Source organism: Humulus lupulus, chromosome 3 (genome assembly GCF_963169125.1).
Source record: "Humulus lupulus chromosome 3, drHumLupu1.1, whole genome shotgun sequence".
Classification (NCBI taxonomy): Eukaryota; Viridiplantae; Streptophyta; class Magnoliopsida; order Rosales; family Cannabaceae; genus Humulus; species Humulus lupulus.
Window position 1 is genome coordinate 99,987,277 of NC_084795.1, and position 26,220 is coordinate 100,013,496.

Below are 26,220 nucleotides of genomic sequence, written 5' to 3' on the forward strand. Positions count from 1 at the left end.
AGACAAATTTTCATTTAAATAAATATTTGTTACATGAGATCCCAAAAATAAACAGGGTTAAAGAATAGTTTACAAAATCTCCAAGGTTATAAACAGCCATAAGCTAATCTAATGGCAAAATAGGCATTTTAGGGTCTCCTGTCCTTGTATCATCCTTCGACCGTGGCGACCAAACAGTCAGCTATGTACATTCCTCCCCTAGAGCTCTCCAAATCAGGGTTGGTCCAACTTACCCTTTCCTTTACTTTCACCACGTAGCACCCGTGAGCCAAGACCCAGCAAGAAAACCATATAACAGAGCATACACAATAATCAATAGTCAAATAATACATAAATCATCAATCAGATACTCAGCAGACCACATTGTTCACATAATCAGTGATATCAATCTGCAAACCAATAATCAATTATCCAGGCAATAAACATGCAATGATCATCAAATTAATAATAGTAAGCATATCACTCAATATCCAGGGTCGACGCTCTTAGGCCGCACCCTCTGTTTATCCCACTGACTCCGGCTCGCTTAAGCCGAGTTCAGTGATTATATAATTAACCTCAGCTACCAATGGCTAAGCCGCATCCATGTGCGCCAATATTAATTCCGACACTCTTAATTAAGCCGTTTATCTCATGTCCACATGGAATAATACCATCATATGATATTGCATATAAATATAGGAACTCTTAGTCCCAACATAACCACATAACCGGGTGCAGTTTTTTTTTTATCAAGAAAGAATGATTTCATTAATCACAAACCCAATTACAAACAAACAATCTCCCTCAAGGAGAAGGCACCGGCAACATTACAAGGAACACACTTTCCTCACAAAGATTCTCTCATTTTCTTTCATTTTCTTTTGAGTAAAGCAACTAACTCTATAAACTATATCTCTTTTTATCATGTCTACAATAACATTCACTCTATATGAGAAACTATTAAAAATACAAGAATTCCTATTTTGCCACATATAATAAATTGTTGTTGAAAACACTGCTGCCACAATCGCTGCCTTAACACCATTACTCATATCTTCAATCCAACGGGTCCAATCATTGAACCGAAGAGGCCAATTACAGCTAACCCGTGCTTGGATCTGGTGCACCACCTGCTGAGAGAAATCACAATTAAAAAATAAATGGTCATGATTCTCTTCAGTCTGACCACAATCTGGGCAAAGGTAGCTGTCAAGATGCAGAAGCACCCTTTGCAAGTGGTCCCGAGTTAGCAAATTGTCATTCACCGCTTGCCAAATTATAAAACGATGCTTTGGCACACTCATCCTATTCCACACAAAATGATGGTACTTGACTTGATCTTGGTGGATAATTCTTTTATAAAACATACCAATTTTGAATGTCCCTTGACTGCCAGCATCGTCTATGTCCTTTTGAGTAAAGACATCTCGAATGTGGCAAAGTTTACGCCAATACCAACTTGAATCAGGCTTAAGTTGATAATTCCAGAAACATTGGCCTTTTAAGTAGACAACATTTATCCACTTCACCCACAAAGTCTCTTGTTGGTGACTAATGGCCCAAACATATTTAGCAAGCATAGCCTTGTTCCATTTAGCTCCTTCACCAAAACCCAAACCCACCAGAGCTTTTGGCAAGCAGACTTTGGACCAGGAAGCAAGATGGAAGTTGCTTCTGGTACCATTGTTACCCCACAGAAACCACAAGCAAAGTTTATCAACTTCTTTGACTATACTATGTGGGAGCAAGAAGATATTCATCTAGTAGTTTCGCAGACCCAATAGGACAGAAGTAATGAGTTGGGTCCTCCCTGCATATGAGAGATGCCTACTTTCCCATGTGTGAAGCCTTAGCTTAATTTTCTTTAGGACCAGATCACAATCTACCGCTTTCCATTTTGTTGGCTTCATAGGAACCCCAAGGTATTTAAGAGGAAATGTTCCCTCTTCAAACTGCAAAACCTGAAGCAAACTAACCTCGTCTGTATTTGGAACACCTCCAAAGTAAACTTGAGATTTGCTTTGATTAGCCTTCAACCCTGTACTACTACAGAAGTCCTCAAAAATCTGTTTAACACACTGAACTGAGCCTCTATTAGCTTTACAGAAGATAATTAAATCATCAGCAAAGAAAAGGTTGATAATCTTGAGACTTTTACACAAAGGATGAAACTTGAAATCATGTTGTGTAGCCCCTAGCTGAAGCAACCAGGTGAGGTATTCCATAACCAGGACAAACAGTAATGGGGAGATAGGGTCTCCTTGGCAAAGACCCTTAAAACCCTGAAATCCCCCCTGCAATCTCCCATTCATCATGAGAGCATAAGAAGTGCCACGGAGACACAACATCACCCAATAAATGAACCTAGTAGGAAATCTCAGACTGATCAACATCCTCTCCAAAAAGCACCAGTCAATCGTATCGTAGGCTTTGCTTAAGTCTATCTTCAAGGCACACCTCGGGGAAGCATTCCTCCTATTGTAATTCTTGATCAAGTCTTGAAAGATTAGAATATTATGAGCTAGAGATCTCCCTTTTACAAAAGCACCTTGATTCTGACTAACCATGTTAGGTAGAACTTCCGATAGCCTACTACATATCATTTTTGAAATGCATTTACATAATGTGTTGCAACACGCTATATGTCTGTAGTCAACCGCACTGCTAGGCATATCAATTTTAGGAATTAGAGCTAGGACTGTTTCATTAAGCTCAGCGGGGATCTTCCCAGTGTTAAAGAACTCAAGAATTGCCTCAGAGATTTCATCACCTATGTCCTGCCACATTGCCTTGTAAAACTCAGAGCCATAGCCATCAGGACCTGGACTTTTAGTACCCGGAATGCTGAACAAAGCCTTTTTAACATCAAATTTTCTAAACTTCCTAATAAGCCTCAGTTGCATCTCAATATCCAGACAAGGACCAAGATCAATGCATTGAGAATTAATAGTACTTATTGCTGAACTGGTGTTTCCCATATATCCTTTGAAATGGTCCAGGAAATGGTGAACAACTTCATTGTAATCATCAATTACAACACCCTGCTCATTCTGAAATGAAACAATTATGTTCTCCTCTCTCCTTTTTTTAGTGCAAGCATGAAAGTATGAGTTATTGTCATCACCCTTTTGCAGCCAAGTTACTTTGCTTCGTTGAATCAAAAAGCTTCTATACATTGCATGGTGATGTTGATATCTGGCTGCTGCAAATTTTTCAGCTTCCTGAATTGAGATATCCGATGGGGAAGCTTGAGCTCTATTTAGTGCCAATTGATATTCACCTTTAGCTTGATGATATCCCTTCTCTACATCTCCAATTTCATCCCTGTTGAATGCTTTCAAAACATGCTTAAGCCAGAGCAGCTTTTTAATCACACCCTGTAATCCCCTCACTGCCATAGGTTTGTTCCAGTTACCCCTAACAACCTCCTTGAACCCTCTATGAGCAATCCAAAGATTAAAAAATCTAAATGGTTTTGTGCCCAAGTTTCCATGTTTGTGAGTTTTGATAAGGCAATAACAATGATCAGAGTTAACATCCCATTGAAATTCAGCAATAGTGTTAGGAAATTCATCCACCCAATTTTCATTAATAAAAGCATGATCAATCTTCGAGTACACCCTATCCCCTCCATCTTGCTTATTAGACCAAGTATATTTAGAGCCAATACTCTTGAGACCAGCCATCTAAATTTAAGCTAGCTAGGCAGTGGAGTCATAAATCTCAGTAGCACTTATTGTCTTCCCACCAGCTCTGTCATCAAATTGAAAAACAACATTGAAATCTCCAACAATCAACCAAGGTTTATCAGGTAAAGGTGTAAAAGAAAGACCCTTCCATAACTCCAATCTCTCTTCCATGGTATTAAGGCCATAGACAAACGTGACCAAAAAAACTGTCTGCACACCTAGAAGCTTAACCAAACAGTGAATAAACTGCTGGTGTTCCATCAGGACCTGAACTTTGATAAAAGACTTCTGCTAAATAACTAAAATTCTTCCTTCTGTGACATTACTGCTATAATAATCCCAGCCAAGAAACAACTTAGCCATCATATCGTCAACTTTATCCTTCTTCAATTTATTCGCTAATAAGGCACCAATTCCAACTTTATTCATCTTCAAAAGACTCAGGATAGCACATTGCTTATCCCTCTTATTCATACCCTTTACATTCCAACTAATTATATTGGAGCAGTCCATCAACCTCTGAGTGGGTTAATTTCCCTTTTTTCTCTCTTTTCCCCTGTTTTTGAAGAACCTTGAAAGTATCCTGTCTTTTTTCTATATCAGTCATCACCAGCTTCCCTATGCTCTTTGAGTTCCCAACTCTCTTAGGAATCTCCCAATTTTCTTTGTTATCATGCTCAGGAGTTAAGAGATTTCCCTGTGTATTTCCCCCTTCCTTAATTACCCTTTGAGTCTCTACCCCTGCCACATCTTGTTTCTCTCCAGATTCCTTAGTTACCATAGGATCCCCAGCTGAATCGCCTGATATTGCAGTAGTCGCCTGAATCTCAGTATCAGCATTAGCTCCAACAGTATTCTTTTCAATCACATTCTTCTTTGCCCAGATTTTTGGACCATTTTTCTTACATTCTGCCATGTTATGGCCAGATCCCTTGCAATTGCCGCATTTAATGGGGAGCCATTCATACTCAACAAAATGTTCTTTCACTTTGCCTTTCTCATTCACAAAGTAAATGACAAACAGGGGATCATCTGTTATCTCCATTTCAACCAAAACTCTAGCAAATCTAATCATTGATCTTTCCTTAGTGAACTTGTCAACTATAATTGGTTTTCCTATAGTGCTAACTAAAGCACTAAGACATTTTTGACCCCAATATTGAAGTCCTAGATTAGGCAATCAGATCCAAAGAGGCACAAAATGAACTAACCTCACTGTGTCTAAATCTTGACTCTAGGGTCTCACTATAACTGGTTTCTTGTCAAACTGCACAATTCCAGTTTCCAGCACTAAATCACGAGTAGCCTCATCATTAAATTTGACAATGGTGAGTCCCATATTCATTCGCACAACTCGTTCAATGCCTAAGTGTCTCCAGATTCGTTTAACAAAACCTTCAAAAACTACAAATGGGGGGTTAGCTCCCATCACCATACATATCACTGCAAAGCTCCAATTTTGTGCTTGCTCTGCAACCTCTGCCATATCAATTTGAGCAACTCGCTTTCCATTTTTCATAATTGGTTCCTCATAATGAAGCTTGGCCGCCGCACTAATCTGATGTTTTTCCTTGAGTTTCGCCCAATGAGATTGAGCTGAAGAGTGAAAGTCTTCATTCTCAGTTTCCTCAGCCCAATTCGTCTTCAGCAATTCTTCCTCAGAGCTCTTCTGATCACTACCACAACTTGATCTCTCATCCATCTTTGATAGTGGGTAATCCATCAGATTCTTCTCTTCAATCATTTGCTTTTGCAAGTCTAACTCTGAATGAGCAGTCCGTTCTTGTTCCTTAGTTTGAGATTCATTCATAATCGTGGATATCTGGTTTGAAGGGGGCTCCTCAATTCGAGCTCGAGATACAGGCTTTCGAGTAACCTTCTTCTTCTTCATCGCGAGAGAGAAGAGAGGATTCTATGCACGCCGTCCTTAATCGGGTGCAGTTTTATTACCTTTGTTTTTGAGTGGAGAAGGTGAACTAAGTTCGAGCACGATTCCTAGCCTCGAGCCTTGGCGACAAACCTAGTCACAAGAACTATCAGTATCTATCAACTTCCAATTAGAAATAAAATGTTTAGGTAGAAAAACCAGATCCCGGGACCTCAATTTCCACTAAAACGGGCATAAGAAATTGTCTCGAGCCTCTAGGTTCGCACCCCTGAGCCCTAACAACACTAAGAACACTTCCAAGCTCAAAACCCCCAGGCGGGTCGCGACTTGGCTCAGCAAGTCGTGACTTGCCCCAAGTCAGAGAGCAAGCTTTCACACCAAAGGGGAGACGGGTCGCGACTTGGCCAAGCAAGTCGCGGCGTGCCCCCAAGTCAGAAAACTCCCATGGCCAGGAGGCCACACGCGCTACGATGCGTCCTGTGAACCCAGAGAAAACCTGGGTTTTCCTCCTTCTTCTTCCAACCATGAACACTCAACCAAGCCCAGAATTTTCCCTCCTTGATCCTACCACTCAAACACAAATCAAGTTACGAATTAAGACCCATATTCACCTATTTTCTTTTATCAAATATTCTCAATCACTAACACAGAAACTATACCTCAATTCAGTCATAATAATCAAGCATATCCCACTGAAATTCCTACCCAACACTCATTCTATCACCACACTCATGCATACCTTAATCTTTAAACTTAAACTCAGCAACAAAACACAAATTAGAGCCAGCCTCTCTCTTCAATTTTCCAGCTCAACTCCTTCAAGTCTTAGCTGAAATCTTGCTCAAATTCCTCCAAGTTTCCCCCAGCCTAAGCTTAGCTTCAAACTTCAACAATGAAGAGTGAGAGAGAGTGTGTGCGTGAGGGTGAGGGAGAGAGAGAGAGACCTCAATTGAATTCTTCCTTCTTTCTTTCTTAATTGTTCTATACCTTTCTGCATTAGTCTAGGATAAAGGCTGAGCATCTATTTAACTTAGAAATGACCGTAATGCCCTTCCAAAATAAAACTAACATAAAACTTAATCTAGGGGTATAATTGCCATTTCTCCCCCAATTCCCACTAATTCCTCAAGTGTTCCTAATATTTACCACTTAAATCCTACTATCCAATTAATCACCAATTATTAAACCAATGGCTAATAATCCCCAATATATCTCCTAAATTCCCGAAAATACCCCCAGGCTCCCCCGAGCCGGGTATAAATCCCCACCGTGACTATTTCGCCAAATCGCTCACTAGGACCGTCTCGAGCCATACGCTGCAAATATATCCACATAATAATGTGGTCTCAACAATTTATCAGATATAAACCAATTATGCCCTCCCGACACACTAATCATGGCCCTTAAGCCTTATTAATAATTTTGGGTCGTTACAACTATCCCCTCCTACTGAGAATTTCATCCTCGAAATTTACCTGAATAACTCGGGATACTGATCCCGCATCGCTGACTCAAGATCCTAGGTCGCCTCTTCGACCCTGCTATTCCTCCACAACACCTTAACCAGAGGAATTATTTTGTTCCGAAGAACCTTATCTTTCCGGTCTAAGACCTGAACCAGTCGTTGCTCATAGGACAAATCTGTCTGCAATTCCAAGTCTTCATACCTCAACACATGCATCGTATCTGAGATGTACTTCCGAAGCATAGAAACATGGAATACATCATGAAATCCTGACAAAGACAGTGGCAAAGCTAACCTGTAAGCCACCTGTTCGATCCTCTTCAGGATCTCGAAAGGTCCAATGAATCTAGGGCTCAGCTTGCCTTTCTTCCCAAACCTTCTCACTCGCAATGGTGAAACTCGCAGAAACACGTGGTCTCTAACCTGGAACTCCATGTCCCTATGCTTAGGATCAGCATAGCTTTTCTGTCTGCTCTGTAAAGCAAGCATCCTAGCTCGAATATTCTCAATAGCTTCACTGGTCTTCTAAACCATGTCCGGCCCCAAATACTTCCTCTCACCCATCTCATCCCAATGAATGAAAATCTACATCTCCTCCCATATAACATTTCATAAGGAGCCACTCCAATCGTTGATTGATAATTGTTGTTGTATGAGAACTCAATCAATGGATGGTACTTACTCCAAGATCCCTCAAAATCGATCACACATGCCCTAAGCATATCCTCCAACACCTGAATCATCCTCTCAGACTATCCATCAGTTTGAGGATGAAAGGCTATACTGAACTTCAAATGAGTCCCTATAGCGTTCTGCAAACTACCCCAAAACTTAGAGGTGAAGATAGGGTCCCGGTCGGACACTATAGGCTTAGGAACCCCATGGAGATGTACAATCTCCCTCACATACAACTCTACATACTGATCCACTGTATATGTCATCTTCACTGGGAGAAAATGAGCTGACTTGGTGTATCTGTCCACTATCACCCACATCGAGTCATGAAGCCCTACTGTCCTGGGTAAACCTCCCACAAAATCCATCGTAATATCCTCCCATTTCCACTCGGGAATACCCAAAGGCTGAAGTAACCCTGCTGGTCATTAATGCTCAGCCTTCACCTGCTGATAGGTCAAACACTTGACCATGTACTCCCCCACGTCCTTCTTCATCCCAGACCACCAATACAACATCCGTAGATCTTGATACATCTTCGTAGTACCTGGATGAAGTGAGTACGACGTAGTATGAGATTCATCCAGTATCTCTCGTCTAATCCCCACATCAGTCGGAAGATAAATCCGACCCTGATACCGTAACATATCGACTTCAGAAATAGAATAGTGCTTAGCTGCCCCCGCTAAGACATTCTCTCTAACCTCCTGTAACTGAGCTTCCACCATCTGACATTCCTTAATCCGCTCTAGTAGGGTTGACTGCAAAGTAATGTTGGCCAACTGGCCTACCACCAACTCTATCCTCACTCTGATCATCTCATCAGCCAACTCTCTTGATATCTGGGTGGAACTAAATAACTGACCCTGGCCCCTCCGACTCAATGCATCCGCTACCACGTTGGCTTTCCCTGGGTGATAAAGAATATCACAGTCATAGTCCTTTACCAACTCCAGCCAACACCTCTGCCTCATGTTCAGGTCCTTATGCGTGAAGAAGTACTTCAAACTCTTCTGATCAGTGTATATCTCACACTTCTCCCCATACAAATAATGTCGCCAGAACTTCAGTGCGAATACCACCGCTGCCAATTCTAAGTCATTGGTAGGATATCGCTGCCTATACTCCTTCAACTGCCATGATGCATAAGCTATAACCTTCCCATTCTGCATTAGCACACAACCCAAACCCAACCTCAATGCATCATAATATACCACAAACTTTCCTCCCACCAAAGGAAGACTCAGCACAGGTGTAGTAATAAGTCACCGCTTCAACTCTTGAAAATTTTTCTCACACTTGTCTGACCAGACGAACTTCAAATTCTTCCATGTCAATTCTGTCATCGGTGCAACAATCTTCGAGACCCCTTCTATAAACCGTCTGTAGTAACCCGATAATCCGAGGAAACTCCGAACCTCTGAGGCATTCCTTGGCCTCGACCAATCTCTCAGTGCCTCCACCTTAATCCCATCTTCGCCAACTATATGCCTAAGGAAGGTCACTTCTGGTAGCCAAAATTCACACTTCTTAAACTTGGCGTACAATCGGTGCTCTCTTAACCTCTGCAAGACCTGTCAAAGATGTAGCTTGTGCTCTGTCTCTGAACTGGAGTACACTAAAATGTCGTCGATGAAGACAATGAAGAACTGATCCAAAAAGCCCTTGAATACCCTGTTCATTAAGTCCATGAAGGCTGCTGGGGCATTGGTCAAACCAAACGACATGACCAGAAATTCATAGTGCCCATACCTCATTTGGAAGGCCATCTTTGGTATATCCTTGTCCTTGATCCCCAGTTGGTGATAACCAAATCGAAGATCAATCTTCAAGAATACTGTCTTTCCATGCAGGTGATCGAACAAGTCATCAATCCTTGGTAGAGGATACTTATTCTTGATAGTCAGCTTGTTCAACTCCCTATAGTTTATGCACATCCTCAGAGTCCTGTCCTTCTTCTTCACAAACAAAACTGGAGCACCCCATGGCGAGAAGCTAGGCCTGATAAACCCTAAATCCAGAAGTTCCTGTAGCTGTATCATCAATTCCTTTAGCTTTGCTGGTGCCATTCTATATGGTGCCCTCAACACTGGCTCTGTCCCCGGTGCCAACTCAATAACAAACTGAATCTCCCTATGCGGTGGCAACCCTGGTAAATCCTCAGGGAATACATCCAAGAATTCACGAACCAATCCAGTCTCCCCCGACCTTGTTGGAAAAACCCTAGTGGTATCCACCACACTAGCCAGAAAGCCTATACATCCTCCCTGTAATAAGTCCCTGGATCTCAGCGCTGATATCATGGGTATGCGGGGTCCGCATACAGCTCCCACGAAAATAAATGGATCCTCGCCCTTCGGCTCAAAGGTCACCATCTTCTTCCTACAATCAATAGTAGCTCCGTATCTAGCCAGCCAATCCATCCCCAAAATCATGTCAAAATCCTCCACACTCAACTCAATCAGGTCTACTGACAACTCCCTACCATCAACCATCACTGGCAGTGCTCTAATCCACCCCCTAGAAACTAGTAGTTCCCCTGTAGGCCATATAGTCCCAAATCCCGCAGTACAGTACTCACTAGGTCTACATAATATATCAATCACCTTACTATAAATGAATGAATGTGTAGCACCAGAATAAATCAATACAGTAAAAGGAGAGCCAACGCAGAAAGCTGACCTGTCACCATCGAGGGACTAGCCTCAGCCTCTGCCTGCGTCAGGGTGAACACTCGAGCTGGAGTCAAGCTGTCCACCTTCCCTGCTTTCCCTTTCTTCATTGTTAGGAAATACTTCTTAAGGTGTCCCACCACCCCACACACATAACAGGCCTTAGCCTGACATTCTCCCGGATGGCGCCTTATACACCTCGTGCACTCCGGATAGCTCCTCCATGTATCACCGCCTCCCTGACGGCCACCCTGAGTACCCCAAACTCTCCTATCAGGACCAAGAGCGGTCGAAGTATCAGAGATCTTCCTCTTCAGATCACTGGGGCCTCTTCCCTTACTAGACCCAAAATAGGGAGGCACTACTCTGCGACCCTCTCGCCTTGCAGCACTCTCCCTCCAAATCTTGTTCTCTGCTTCCTCAGCGGTAAGAGCCATCTCAATAGCCTAAGCATAAGTCATCCCCCCAGGTACTATTGTAATTCTCACATCCCAAGCTATCATAGCATTAAGCCCTCTGATAAATCTGTCTTGCCTAGCTACATCTGTAGGCACAAGATCTAGTGCGAACTTCGCAAGTCTATCGAACTTCAAGGCATACTCTGTAACTGTCATGTTGCCCTGAACCAATCCCATAAATTCATTAACCTTCCCTGCCCTGATGGAAAAATTGTAATAAATCTGACTGAACAAATCCTTATATCCGTCCCAACCCAGAGTAGTAACATCTCTGGTCTGTGATGCCACTTTCTACCAAATGCGGGCATCCTCTCTCAGTATATATGCAGCATAGGCCACCCTATCATGACCCTCTACCCTCATGAAGTCTAGAATAGCAGTAATCATACTCATCCACTGTTCGACCTTTAGTGGATCTGGTCCCCCCTCAAAAGTTGGAGGATGCTGTCTCCTGAACCGCTCATACAACGGTTCCCACCTATTCCCAACCCCCACTTACTGTACAACTGGTGCCATTGCAGGTGGCACAGTGGATGCAACACTCCCTGACAGAGCCTACTGTCTCAGAAGTCGGATCTGCATATCTTGGCTCTGAAGCCGGGCTTGCATATCTGCCATAATCTGCTGCCAGTTCTCAGGGACTGGTGGAGGGTTCTGGCCCTGGTCATCATCTCTAGCCTCAGAATCAGTGTCACCTAGTCGTACAAATCGTCTTGGACGCATAGCTATCCAAGTTAATCTACAATCAATGACTCTGTGGTTAGACTATGATGACAGGGTAACAATCATTCCATGCATCACCATTGAAACACAACCAATCACAAGCAATCAAGATATAACAGTTTATCCAAATATTCACCCACATGCAACAACAATGCTAATAAGCATGCTTTAATATCATCACATAGTAGTCAAGGGCCAGGCCCTATCAGTATCTCATGCTCCCTATTAATCAAACAAATATCAGCATTCAAAATTCTTTCAAGTCACTTAAGCATATAAACATGTATAAACAATTACCAAACCCTGAGCCGAGCTTGTCTTTAGCGGCAAATGTACATGTCCAGCCAGCCTTCAGGAACCCTTAAACCTAGACTGCTCTGATACCAAGTTGTAATGCCCTGGATAACCAAGATCATTACACTGTGTGTTAATAAAGGTGCAAGACTTGCTAATCAAGTCATTTAGTTGAAAATGTGTCGCTAAACCATTATTGAACTAAGGTTAAAATATTTTGGTCAGAAAAGACAAATTTTCATTTAAATAAATGTTTGTTACATGAGATCCCAAAAATAAATAGGGTTAAAAAACAGTTTTCAAAATTTCCAAGGTTATAAACAACCATAAGCCAATCTAATGGAAAAATAGGCAATTTAGGGTCTCTTGTCCCTGTATCATCCTTCGGCTGTGGCGGCCAAGCAGTCTGCTATGTACATTCCGCCCCTAGAGCTCTCCAAATCAGGGTTGGTCCAGCTTACCCTTGCCTTTACCTGCACCACGTAGCACCCGTGAGACAAGGCCCATCAAGAAAACCATATAACAGAGCATACACAATAATCAATAGTCAAATAATACATATATCATCAATCAGATACTTAGCAGACCACATTGTTCACATAATCAGTGATATCAATATGCAAACCAATAATCAATTATCCAGGTAATAAACATGCCATGATCATCAAATTAATAATAGTAATCATATCACTCAATATCCAGGGTCGACGCCCTTAGGCCGCACCCTCTGTTTATCACACTGACTCCGGCTCGCTTAAGCCAAGCTTAGTGATTATATAATTAACCTCAGCTACCAATGGCTGAGCCGCATCCATGTGCGCCAATATTAATTCTGGCACTCTTAGGCCATTTATCTCATGTCCACATGGCATAATACTATCATATGACATTGCATATAAATATAGGGACCTCTTAGTCCCAACATAACCACATAACCGGGTACAGTTTTCTTACCTTTGTTTTCGAATGGAGAAGATGAACTGAGTCCGAGCATGATCCCTAGCCTTGAGCCTTGGCGAAAAACCTAGTCACAAGAATTATTAGTATATATTAACTTCCAATCAGAAATAAAATGCTTAGGTAGAAAATCCAGCTTCCGAGACCTCAATTTCCACTAAATCGGGCAATAAAAATTGTCACAAGCCCCTAGGTGCGAACCCCCGAGCCCTAACAACACTAAGAACACTTCCAAGCTCAAAACCCCCAGGCAGGTCGTGACTTGGCTCAGCAAGTCATGACTTGCCCCAAGTTAGAGAGCAAGCTCTCACGCCAAAGGGGAGGCGGGTCGCGACTTGCTTGGCCCCCAAGTTAGAGAGCTCCCATGGCCAGGAGGGCCACACGCACCATGGTGCCCCCAGGCTGGGTCGTGGCGTGCCATGCAAACCCAGGGAAAGCCTGGGTTTTCCTCCTTCTTCTTCCAACCATGAACACTCAACCAAGCCAAGAGTTTTCCCTCATTGATCCTACCATTCCAACACCAATCAAGTTATGAATTAAGACCCATATTCACCTATTTTCTTTTATCTAATACTCTCAATCACTAACACAGAAACTATACCCCAATTCAGTCATAGTAATCAAGCATATTCCACTGAAATTCCTACCCAACACTCACTCTATCACCACACGCATGCATACCTTAATCCTAAAACTTAAACTCAGCAACAAAACACAAATTAGAGCCAGCCTCTTTCCTCAATTTTCCAGCTCAACTCCTTCACGTCTCAGCTGAAATCTTGCTCAAATTCCTCCAAGTTTCCCCCAGCCTAAGCTTAGCTTCAAGCTTCAACAATGAAGAGTGAGAGAGAGTGTGTGCGTGAGGGTGAGGGAGAGAGAGAGAGATAGAACTCAATTCAATTCTTCCTTCTTTCTTTCTTAATTGCTCTATACCTTTCTGCATTAGTCTAGGATAAAGGCTGAGCATCTCTTTAACTTAGAAATGACCATAATTCCCTTCCAAAATAAAACTAACATAAAGCTTAATCTAGGGGTATAATTACCATTTCTCCCCCAATTCCCACTAAGTCCTCAAGTGTTCCTAATATTTACCACTTAAATCCCACTATCCAATTAATCACCAATTATTTACCCAATGGCTAATAATCCCTAATATATCTCCTAAATTCCCGAAAATACCCCCAGGCTCCCCTGAGCTGGGTATAAATCCCCACCGTGACTATTTTGCCAAATCACTCACTAGGACCTTCTCGAGCCATACGCTGCAAATATATTCACATAATAATGTGGTCTCATCAATTTATCACATATAAACCAATTATGCCCTCTCGGCACACTAATCATGGCCTTTAAGTCTTATTAGTAATTTTGAGTCGTTTCAATGCGAGTAGATTCCTGGTGACAGAAATGGAAAAACCCCATGTTGTTCTAGTTGAGGTTAGACTTGAGATCGAACAAATTGTTGATCTCATGTGGTGTAGGCACATGCCACTTTTTATGGTTGTAAAGGATATAGAGTGCTGATAGTACTCTATATCCGTTGGGTATAATTTGGAAGGGGGCGACTTCGAAGTAATTGGAAACCCCTTGAAAAAATTCATGCAAGGGCAAGATTTCCCCTACCTCAATGTGGAACCTCGACCAGGCGCTGAAGGCCCCTCCAGGCACATTTGCCAGTTGGTCGGAGGTAGGTTTGATTAAGGTAACCCTTGGAAGACCGTACTTTTTGAGGTACCTTGTCACTGTCCTAGCTGATATGACACTAGGAGGCGCGACATACCAATCAACTTCTGGTCGAAGGCTGTCGCGAGACCGAGCTTTGAGTTGAATTTCTGGTGGTGCAACATTTATAGGTTGAGGATCATTTCAAGGACCCTTAGTATCGATTGCAGGTTGGTTAGAAGGAGAATGACTGGTTTTCTTTTTCCTGCGAGCTACGTGTTTAACACGACCCATGTGTGGCTGACAGTCTGGAGAGCTGGTCGTGGGGTTTTGGTGTGAAAATGAAGGCTTTAAGAAAGGAAATGATGGTTGCTCTTGGTCCTCAAATAGTAACACGAGGAGATCGTCATCTATTGGCCTCTCACCTACCCAAGGATCGTGCATGAATATCTGAGAAGAGAAAAGGGAAAATGAGAATCTACGACCAATAAATAGAAGAAGACGAAGTGTAAGGATAATGTTGCTCGTGTATAAAAGTTAAGCTTTTATACAACCAGCAGCATCCTAACGTAAACACTAAAAACATGCGAACATTTTGGAAAAACGGATCAAAAAGTGGAAGTGAAAAGTTTTTTCAGGAAAACTTTTCGACTTCGAAAAAAGGCGGGAAAAACCCAGTTTTTCCGAAAACAGTAAAATCAAATTTTCACTTCAATTTCGGGCCCTAAAATAGTATTCCTATTTCCCACATTAATTTCTAAGCCTCACCTAATGTTTTTTACTGCCTAAAGTTCCTATTCTATCATGTTTCTGCATACGAATCCAGTCACCCAAATTTTTTTCTCAAGAACATTAAAAACCCAAACCAGAAAACTTTCGATATTTATTATAGATTGTATAACAGAGAAGATGAGTTCAAAAACTTACTTGGATTGCGGTTTTTATAGAAGTCACGAAGGTTGTTGCTCGAAGCTGATCGAACGCGCCTCGGATCACCGAAGCTTTCTGGGTTTTTCTTAAGAAGTTTTTCTAAGTTCTTGAGGAGAGAGAAGGACACGGTAAAAAGTGAAAAGTAAGAAAGGAGAGATATTTATACTGATCATGGTGCAGATAAAGAGGTAATAATGAGGGTGAGATTTCAATTCATTGGAAATCGTATTAGCCGTCAAAATATTTTTGGGAAACTGTAACGGTCATGATGGCTTACTTTTTCGAAAAGGCGCTGACAGATGTGATAGGTTAGACAAAAAGATGGTCGAGTAAGTTTATTAAATGCTAGTCGCATTAAAATAAACTTGGGGCAAATGTTTACCCAAAAAAGATTCATCTGATGACGTGGCAAGTCCAATACGCACGCGGGATGCGTGTGACCATTTAAGCAGTTATGTTTCTAGTCGACCATTGACCAGAGGAGAATTCACTCAGCAGAAGGCCTGTTTCATAGTCGACCAAGCTGGTCGTAGTATATAAGAGATTCTCTTAAGATATCTGATCTTGCATTTATGTAATAATTGTAATTTCCATTATTATTTGGGAAATGCTTGTATTAAATGTAATCAAGGCCCACCAGCCTATAAAGAGATCCTTGAGCCTATAAATAAGACTCAAAGGGTTCATGAGAAGGGATCTTTGGGTTCTGGAGAGAGAGAATTATTGTTTTACGCAATACCTTGTATCTTTAGTTAAACTTGTGAAACTCAACAAACCTTAGTTTACTAATGATAAGTTTTCATACATTAATAAGAACACTAAGTGGACGTAGGTCATTACCATCACCTGGGGCTGAACCACTATAAATCTTTGTGTCATTTATCTTTTTTTCTTGAATTCATCTCATTTCTGTCGTTTTACTTGACTCCGTGTCATTGACCAAATCGAGGGTCAACAACTTGCATGTTTAGAAAAAAAAAATAAATATGTGTGTGGGCCTGTTTTTTATAAGAAGGGCATTTTAGTAATTTGACTCGTTGAGGGTATAATTGTAAATATGTGTGTATGATTGAGACCACATTATTATGTGGATCTATTTGGGTTAATTGACGCGAGGCGATCCATGTGAGCAAGTTAGGGGAAAAGACACAACAGGGGGTCAATACCTGGCTCGGGGTTAGCCTAAGGGTATTTTGGTAATTTAGTACATTACCAGAAATTAACGGGTAATGGGAGATTAAATGATTATTATTTTGAGGGTTTTGAGTGCGGGAACTCAACCTTAAGGGCTCGGGATCGATCCTACTACCATGTTTAGTGGAATTCGATGTCTCGGAGGCTAGGACTTGGTCTGGAAGTCTTCATTCACTCGTTGTTGATGGGATTCTTTATCATGGTTGTGACTAGGTCAACGCTAGGGGCTCAGATCAGGGATCGTACTCAAGAGTTGTTCATTGGTAGCTTGCATTTGGACTGAAGTTAAGAAAACATTGCCTAGAATATGATGTACATGATTAGGGCTTGGCCCGAATGCTGAACATAATCTTGATTTGGGAGTTGGCCCTGTAAATGCGCATGATTATGATTATGCCTGTGTATATATGTTTAAACATATTGTAATGCATTGTATCTGTATGTGTGATAAACATATTATGTGATTGTCTGATGTGGCAAGAAGGCTTGGTTTATAAGCCGAGGACCCATTGTTATATTTGGTTAAGGATCTACTTACTAGCTGAGGGCACACTTGATTTAAGGGGCTCAACTTATAAGTCGAGGGTCTTTGAGGCTCAGCTTATAAGTCGAGGATCTGCAAGACTCGACTTATGAGCTGAGACCGACATTACACGCGTTGATCGCAGGCCGTTGTGGCTGGGCCACCTTGGGGGTGCACCAAGCACTTGACTAGCTCGAATGCCAAATAAATAAAAAGGGAGTGCAACACATACTTGTTCAGCTCCATGGTTTCTGATCTGTGTTGTGTTTATGCTTAGTTCTAATTATTATTGCTAAGTCAGCTGTATTACTCCGTGAATTGTTGAATATATTTTCTTGCTGAGTCTTTTGGCTCATGGGTGCTTTGTGGTGCAGGTAAGGATAAGGAGAAGCTTGGCCAGCCATGAGTTGGAGAGCGATAGCAGTGACATTTACATACGCAGTTCGCTTGGCCAACACGGCTGAGAAGCTCAAGGAAGCTAGGGTTGGACCCAGTTTTGCCGCCTAGGTCGGCTTATTTTGTAACCTTGAAATTGTAACCGAATTTTAAACTTGTATTTTGGGATCCCATGTAAAGACCAAAATTTTTGTTCAATGAAAATGTTTACGACTTGACCAAAAATTTAAATACCTAAACCCTTAGTGGCTTAATCACATGTTTAGTCCAAATGATTCGTTTAGCGAGTCCAGCACTAATTTTAAACACACATGGTAATGAACCCTAATTAGCAGGGCATTACAGTTGGCCTCCCTTGTTGCAGCACTATCCTTCCATATGCGATCCTCCAAGTATTCCGCATAAGTGCCTTATCCAAAACTTCAGCGTAACTAACCACTTCAGCACTGATCATCTTGACATCTTTAGTAATCATGGGCTTAAGTCCTCTCATAAGCCTTTGGACTTGCATGGCCTTAGTTGGTACTATCTCAGGTGAAAACCTCGCTAACCTATCGAATTTATGAGCATAATCGGTGAAAGAAAGGTCTCCCTAAACCAAGGTCACAAATTCGTCAACCCTGGTAGCCAGCACAGCTACACTGTAATACAAAATATTCCCAGGTCATAGTATGTAAGTCGCGGATCTACTTCACCACATCCCACCATATCCTTGCATCAACCTTAAGTAGGTGAGCTGCACACAAATCCCTATGATGGTCATTCAGCTCTATAAGGTCAAAGGTCAAAGATAGCCTCCACTAACTTCAACCAATCTTCTGCCACCATAGGGTTGACTTTCCCTTAAAAGTTAGGTGGAGATTTCCTCCTAAAACGTTCATAAACTGGCTCAAAATCGTAGGCCATTGGTAATGGTGTAGGTGGTGGTACTGGAGGCTCAGGTTGTGCCAACGATACTTGGGGTGCTTGGGGTACTTTCCTGGCTTAAGCCAAATCTTTGTTCCTCTAAGTTAAATGTTTGATCAACCTTGTTATCTCTACAGCTAAATCTACTGCTGGTTTAGCTGGGGCTGCTAGCAGAGGTGGTGGCATTCCCATTTCAAGAATTTCAGTAGTAGTAGTGTTTGCAGAGGCACCTCTTCCTCAGACTCTTCCCCTTCCACCTCTTGTGTCTCTTCCTCTTGTCAACATGACGAAATTCTAAGGCACCAAAAGAAAATTATAAGAGAGGATAATCACAGAGTGTTTTGATAATCGCATAGTGTTTTGATCACTTAAGGGTTAATCGTAAAGGTTGCCATGCATACTTATATTCATACATCATCTAGATTTTGCAAAGAGAGAACAAAATATAGATACAACATATAAATATCCATAGTTACTTAGAAGTACCCCATAATCGAAACATCCCAAAATAACCATAATAATCCAAAAGTTTTCAAGGGTCTTTGTGACGTTTATTTAAATAGAAATATTTGGAGGAATTTTGAAAAGGACTCTAGTCTTCTACTATGGACTCATTGTAATGCCCTACTGCCTTAGAGCCGTTACCAAGTGAGTATAAAATGTGAAACTAACTCACTAGTCGAGGTTTTAGAACAAACGGAGTATTTAAACCATAATCAGAGTTATAAATTTGAAAATAAACCCTCCATTGAAAAATTATAAAGCGTTTAACATTTGGGATCCCAAAACATTGTTTAGATATATTTACAACTAAAAAAATAATCCAAAGTCGACTAAACGACAAAATACAGTTTGGTACAATCATCTCCCAAAAACACCCCTGGTCGTGGTAGCCAGGCAGACCAGACATGTACGCGCCGCTCTTCACGCTCACCATACTCAAGGTTGATCGACTTTCCCCTTGCCCTTACTTGCACCATAGAGCACCCGTGAGCCGAAGCCCAGCAAGAAAACCCTCACAAGCAGATAATTTATGCATATCAGACACTTAACATAAAAACATGCCATCATCAGGCTATGTATGCATGGCCATGCCGCCCCAGGCGCTTTACCAGGCCCTGGGTTCGCGGTCTATACCGTAAGGATATCCCAAGAATCCCTTGGGGTCTCGCCCTGGAAACTCGCACTTCGAGTGCTAAATGCTACTCCCGGCCTCTTGCCGTTCGCGGCCTTCGCCGTTCCTGACCTTCGCTGTTCCTGGCCTTCGCCGTTCCCGGACTTCGCCATTCCATCATTTATACACACACATAATATAACTAAATAGATATTTAAATGCATATAAACTCAATCAAAGGGCCACGCCCTGCAACACAAGCTCTATGGGAACAATAGTTTTCTTACCTGCGTCCCGAGATTTCCAGGCACCGATGTCCCGAGCACAGCTCCCTAGTCCGAGCCTCGCCGAAGCCCTAGTCACAACGCATTAACAATATCCACCCATCAAGTTCTAATCCATTAAATAGCTTTGGGTCATAATTCTAGTCTCCGGGACCTTGGATTTTATCAATTCGGGTGATAAAATTCATCCCGAGCCTTAACAATTAGGTTCCCAAGTCAAATCCCACAAGACACCCTGCATTTTGAATTAGGGTCGCGGCCCAACCCCTTAAGGGTGGCGACTTGCCTCAAAACAGAGGCTAAACACCTCCCTCGAAGACACATGGGCCGCGACATGCTTGGCCAAGCGCCGCGACGCGCCTCAAGATCCATGGCCTCCCCAGGCCCCGCGTGCATACGGGCCGCGACTCTTCCTGCAAACCCAAAAAATCCCAGCCTTTCCTTCAAATTTTCCCCGAGCTTAACCCCACATATCTCATCCAAAATTACCCCCAACCTCATAATTAAGCCCAGAATTCATACTCATGCAACCTAAGCATACCAACAAATTCAAGAGCCAATTCCTACACCCATCAAGCAATCAAAACCAATCCTAGAAACCAAACCATGCATGTCTAAGTCCTAAAACCCAATATCAGCAGAATTCGGCTTGTTTATCAAATTTAACACATACCTTTGAGCTTGATTAAATCCCTGAATCAGCCCTTTAAATCCCAGCTTGAGTTCCTCCTTTGCTTCCAATAATATCAGCTTTCTTTCTCCTCTTCCTCTCTTAGTTCTAGCTTTCCTCTAGAGCTCCAAAGACTATTCCAGCATAAACCAAAGTGAAGAAACGTGAAGTTCTTTTCCCCTGCCAATTCTAACTTATCCATTAGGCCAATTTCCCTTTTTGCCCTTAAACCTATCATTAACTCTCAAGTAATCCCAAGGGAAATTTGGTCATTTCCCAAATCCCGTTAAGTCCGCGAGGCAAAATAATAAATTTTCCCCCTCCTAGACATTCTATCCTTAAATTTATCTCCAAGTATTTATTTCCTTAACCCGATAACCCCATAAAACATCTAATACCCGAATTACCCCTCGACTCGCCCCGAGTCAGATTTTCAACCCCGTTGTGACTTTCTAGCTAACTGCTCCCTAGGACTGTCTCGGATCGTGCAACATAGATATATCACAAGTATATCACAATTATCACATTTATGCCCTCAACGGGCTAAAATTACAATCATGCCCCTAATAACCAGACGGGGCCCACATGCATATTTAATTCACCTAAACATGCATCACTAATCACATATTCACTTATTAAACAATAATCCACTTATTTCCCTCCAGGCACGCTAATCAAGGCCCCAAGCCTTATTAGCAAATTTGGGTCGTTACAACTATCCCCTCACAAAAGTTTCACCCTCGAAATTACCTGAATAACTCGGGTTACCGTTCCCGCATCTCTGATTCTAGTTCCTACGTCGCCTCCTTAACCTTGCTGTTTATTCGTAGCCCTTTCACCAAAGCGACGGTCTTGCTTCGCAAGACTTTGTCCTTCCGATCGAGAATCTGAACTGGTTTCTCCTCATAGGACAAATCCTAATCCAGCTCCAAATTCTCATAACTCAGAACATGCGTCGAATCAGACACATACTGCTGAAGCATGGACACATGAAACACATCATGAACTTCTGATAAGGCTATTGTCATCACCAATCTATAAGCTACCTCTCCAACCCACTCCAGAATCTCGAAGGGGCCAACAAATCTAGGGCTCAGCTTGCCCTGAACACCAAATCGTTTCACTCCCCTCGAAGGTGAAACCCTAAGGAATACATGGTCACCAACTTGAAATTCTACGCTCCAGCGTTTTAGATATGAATAACTCTTCTGGAGACTCTGGGAGGCAAGCATTCAAGCTCTAATCTTTTCAACTGCGTCATTGGTCCTCTGAACCATTTCAGGACCTAAATACCTCCTCTCACCTGTCTCATCCAAATGGATTGGTGATTTGCACTTCCTCCCGTAAAGCATCTCATACGAAGCCACTCCGATAGTCTTTTGATAATTGTTGTTGTACGAGAATTCAATTAAAGGAAGATACTTACTCCAAGATCCCCCAAAATCTAGCACACAGGCTCGAAGCATGTCCTCCAATATCTGAATCGTCTTCTCAGTCTGACCATCTGTCTGAGGATGATAAGCGGTACTAAACTGTAACTGCGTACTGCTCCACAATATAAGTCAAACAATCTCCTTCACATATAGCTCTGCATACTGCTCCACCATATAAGTCATCCTGACTGGTAAAATGTGGGCGGACTTGGTGTACCTATCCATAATCACCCACACAGAATCATGCTGTCCCACGGTCTTCGGCAACCCAACCACGAAGTCCATGGCGACATCTTCCCATTTCCACTCCGGAATCCCTAGAGGCTGCAACAACCCTGCTGGTCTCTGATGTTCAGCCTTGACTTACTGACAAGTTAAGCACTTGGCCACATAATCCACCACATCCCTCTTCATGCCTGGCCACCAATACAAAGTTCTCAGATCCTGGTACATCTTCGTCATACCTGGATGTAAGGAATAGGGAGTGGTATGTAGTTCATCTAAAATCTCCCACCGAATATCTGAATCCATCGGAACACAGATCCGACCCTTATACTTCAGTAACCCCATCTCCAAGATAGAAAAGTCCTTAGCCGCTCTGACTAAGACGTTCTCCCCGTGACCTCTCAACTGGGAATCTTTCCCCTGCACCTCCTTGATCCTTTCAAGGAGCATAGACTGAAGAGTGATGTTGGCTAACCGACCAACCACCAACTCTATACCCGCTCTGGTCATCTCCTCCGCTAGCTTATCGGATATCTGTCTCGAACTGAACAGCTGTCCTGGGCCCTTCTGGGTCAATGCATCAACAACTACATTAGCCTTCCCAGGATGGTATAGGATATCACAATCGTAATCCTTAACCAACTCCAACCACCATCTCTGGCGCATATTCAGATCCTTCTGAGTAAAGAAGTACTTTAAACTCTTATGGTCGGTGTATATCTCGCACTTCTCACCATATAGATAATGTCTCCAAATCTTAAGTGCGAATACCACCACTGCTAACTCTAGATCATGTGTGGGATATCTCTGCTCATACTCCTTTGACTGTCTCAAAGCATAGGCTATCACCTTCCCGGCTTGCATCAACACACACCCCAAACCCTGTCTGGAAGCATCACAATAAACCACAAACTTCTCATTGTTCGTCGGCAGACTCAACACTGGTGCGGTGATCAGTCGCCGCTTCAACTCTTTGAAACTATTCTCACATCTGTCTGTCCAGACATACTTCGTCTTCTTCTTTGTCAATTCTGTTAATGGCGTAGTTATCCAGGAGAACCCTTAAAAAAACCACTGATAATACCCTGCCAAACCCAGAATACTCCTCACTTCAGAAACACTGCTCGGTCTAGGCCAATCTCTCACTGCCTCAATCTTACTTGGGTCGACCAGAATCCCCTCCTTACTAACAATATGGCCCATAAATGTAACTTGCGATAACCAAAACTCGCACTTACTGAACTTTGCATATAACCTATCCTCCCTCAGCCGCTGCAATACCAGACGTAGATGCTGCTCATGCTTCGTCTCCGACTGAGAGTATACCAGAATGTCATCGATGAACACAATCACAAACTTATCCAAATAATCCTTGAAGACCCTATTCATCATGTCCATAAAAGTTGCTGGGACATTGGTTAATCCAAAGGACATAACCAGGAATTCATAGTGTCCATACCTCGTGCGGAAAGCGGTCTTTGGTATGTCCTCCTCTTTTATCCTTAACTGATGGTAACCTGACTGGAGATCTATCTTAGAAAACACTCTCTTTCCCTGCAGCTAGTCAAACAAATCATCAATCCTATGCAACGGGTACTTATTCTTAATGGTCAACTTGTTCAGCTCCCTGTAGTCAATACACATCCTAAGAGATCCATCCTTCTTCTTGACAAACAACACTGGAGCACCCCATGGCGAGAAACTTGGTCTGATGAACCCCAAATCCAGTAACTCTTGCAGCTAAATCTTCAACTCCTTCAAATCTGCCGGAGCCATTCAGTAAGGTGTCCTAGATACTGGCTCCGCTCCTGGTACCAACTCTATAACAAAAGCAATCTCCCGCTGCGGCGGTAGCCCTGGCAGATCTGCTGGAAATAAATTTGGAAACTTGCATACCAATCTGGTCTCCCCCGGTCCAACCAACACAACCTTAGAGGTATCCACAACACTCGCTAGGAATCCTATGCAACCTTCCTGCATCAGGTCCCTAGCCTTCAATGCTAAAATCATAGGTACCCGGTTCACTAGCAGTTCCTACAAATATAAAGGGCACCTCCCCTTCTGGTTCAAAAGTCACCATCCTGTGCTTGCAGTTAATTGTCGCCCCATACTTTGATAGCCAATCCTTCCCTAGGATCATATCGAAGTCATCCATCGCAAGCTCAATCAGATCAGCAAACAATTCCCTACCATCTACCTCTACTGGTAAACCTCTAATCCACCTCCTAGAGACTACCAGTTCCCCAATCGGCAACAAAGTCTGAAAACCCCTAGCATACAGAACACTAGGTCTACACAGCTGATCTATCACTCTAGCAGACACAAACGAATGGGTAGCTCCCGAATCAAACAATGCAGTATAAAAAGAACCAGCACTAGAGATCTGACCTGTCCCAACTGAGGGGCTAGCCTCTGCCTCAGTCTGAGTCAAAGTAAACACCCTGGCAAGAGCAAGACTGTCGCCCTACTTCGACTCCTCCTTCCTGGCTTTTGGGCAGTCCTTCTTCAGATGACTGGCACTCCCACAAACAAAGCAGGCCCTAATCCTGCACTCACCCTGATGTCATCACCTGCACCAAGGACACACTGGGAAACTCCTCCAGTTGTCACTCCTGCCCTGATGGCAACTAAAACCACCCTGTGCCCTCCTATCTAAACTGGGAGGAACAAAGGAATCTGGGGCCTTCCTCTTCTGCTCATTGGAGCCACTACCCCAATTGGTTCCAATAAAAGGAGGCACTGTCCTCCTGGCATTGTGCCTGACAGCGATCTCTCTCCAAATCTCGTCCTCGACCCGCTCAGCTGTAAGGGCCTTGTTTACAACCTAAGCTTAGGTAGTAGTCTTTGGATCCAAGGTGATCTTCACATCACGGGTGATCATAACATTCATCCCCGTATGAATCTGTCTCTTCTTGCCGCATCTGTCGGCACTAAATCTGGCACAAACTTCACCAATTAGTCAAATTTCAGAGCATACTCTGTCACGGGCTACCGGTTCTGAGTCAGGTTGATAAACTCATCAACCTTCGCAGCTCAGACTGACACTATAGTACTTCTCGTTGAAAATGCTCCTAAACTCTTCCTAGGTCATAATTGTCACATTCCTCCTCTGAACTACCACATCCCACCAGATGCGGGCATCCTCTCTGAACATGTAGCTTGCATAAGCTACCCTCCCGTTTCCCTCAACCCTCATAAAATCAAGAATAGAGGAGTTCATATTCATCCACTGCTCTTCCCGCAGTGGGTCTGGTCTACCCTCAATGGTAGGAGGATGCTATTTCCGGAATCTCTCATATAAGGGTTCCCACTTGTTTTCCACAACAGATTGAACCGACATTGGCGCCACAACCTGCTGGACTGGAAACCCAGTGACCTGTGGAGGGGCCTGTTGCCTCAACTGTCAAAATTCTTCTTCTGTTCATTGCAGCCTTGCTTCCATTTTGGAAAACATCTGTTTCCAATTCTGTGGGGCAGGTGGAGCGTCCTGACCCTGGTTATCATCCTCGGCCCGACTGCCATGGAGTCCAGATGATTGACGAGTCATCTCAAGAAATATGCTTGCAATCAAAGATGCCGCTCATCAGGCATGAAAACAACATCCAAAATCACCTCCCAATCACATCAGTCAACCATGAGAAATAATGCACATAACACACAGATAGCATATCACACACAGTGGGCCATGCCCTGACATCACACATACGTTAAATCCTTCATCATGCTCTATATGGAGTAAACAGGAAAACAGGGCATTTAAGCACATAATCAGACATACAATTCAATTATTACCAACCAACGCTGAGTCGAGCTTGCCACTGACAGCGAGCGTACATGTTCGATCATTCTCCAGAAACCATAAACCTTGGTTCGCTCTGATACCAAGTTGTAACGCCGTACTGCCTTAGAGCCGTTACAAAGTGAGTTTAAAACGTGCAACTAACTTGCTAGTCGAGGTTTTATAACAAAAGGTGTAATTGAACCATAATTAGAGTTATAAATTTGAAAATAAACCTTTCATTGAAAAATTATAAAGCGTTTAACATTTGGGATCCCAAAACATTGTTTAGAAATATTTAC